The sequence below is a fragment of the Ovis canadensis genome, chromosome 3 (assembly GCF_042477335.2).
Source record: "Ovis canadensis isolate MfBH-ARS-UI-01 breed Bighorn chromosome 3, ARS-UI_OviCan_v2, whole genome shotgun sequence".
In the NCBI taxonomy this organism is placed as follows: Eukaryota; Metazoa; Chordata; class Mammalia; order Artiodactyla; family Bovidae; genus Ovis; species Ovis canadensis.
Window position 1 is genome coordinate 29,905,906 of NC_091247.1, and position 866 is coordinate 29,906,771.

Genomic DNA, 866 nt, shown 5'->3' on the forward strand with positions numbered 1-866 from the left:
ATATTTTCAGGGCAAGAATAGAGAAACAGGCATAAAGAATGGATGTGTGGACACAGAGGGGTGGAAGGGATGTCGAATGAATCGGGAGCATAGACTTCTTGCCTATGCACTACTGTGTAAAATACACAGCTAGTAGGAACCTGCTGTGTAGCACAAGTAGTTCAGCTTGTTACTCTGTGGTGGCCTAGATGGATGGAACGTGGAGCGGGGAGAGGGAGATGCATATAGCTGATTCACTTCATTGTATAAAAGAAACTAACACAACATTGTAAAGCAACTATATCCCAACTTAAAAAAAAAAAATCTAGGAGAAGGGAGTATTTAGAGTAAGGATAGGTGAAGGTGAAGTCGCTCAGTCAGGTCCGACTCTCTGCGACCCTGTGGACTGTAGCCTACCAGGCTTCATCCATGGGATTCTCCAGGCAAGAATACTGGAGTGGTTTACCATTTCCTTTCCAGGGGATCTTCCCAACCCAGGGATTGAACCTGGGTCTCCTGCATTGGAGGCAGACGCTTTAACCTCTGAGCCACCAGGGAAGCCCCAGAGAAAGGATAATCAATTGCATAATAATTCAGTAAACCCACCAGCTGAGTACCAGGAAGACCCCTACCTACCTGCCTGCCTGGTAAGTTTCTTTAGTGTCAAACTCTTTGTGACCCTATGGACTGTAGCTTACCAGGCTCCTCTGTCCATGGGATTCTCCAGGCAAGAATAACAGAGTGGGTTGCTGTGTCTTCCTCCAGGGGATCTTCCAAACCCAGAGACTGAACCCTGTCTCCTGCATTTCAGGCAAATTCGTCATTGCTAAGCCACTTGGGAAGCCCCCAACCCTTTCCCCAAAATATAAAGAATGCATTTTAAGCAA

The 866-nt window shown here is 46.7% G+C and overlaps 1 non-coding gene across 1 annotated transcript; it reads right to left on the reverse strand.

The window, feature by feature from the left end:
- Positions 1-465: 465 nt before the first annotated feature.
- On the reverse strand, positions 466-537 carry TRNAW-CCA (transfer RNA tryptophan (anticodon CCA)). The gene has a single exon. It is a non-coding gene; the product is annotated as a tRNA-Trp (tRNA).
- Positions 538-866: the final 329 nt, after the last annotated feature.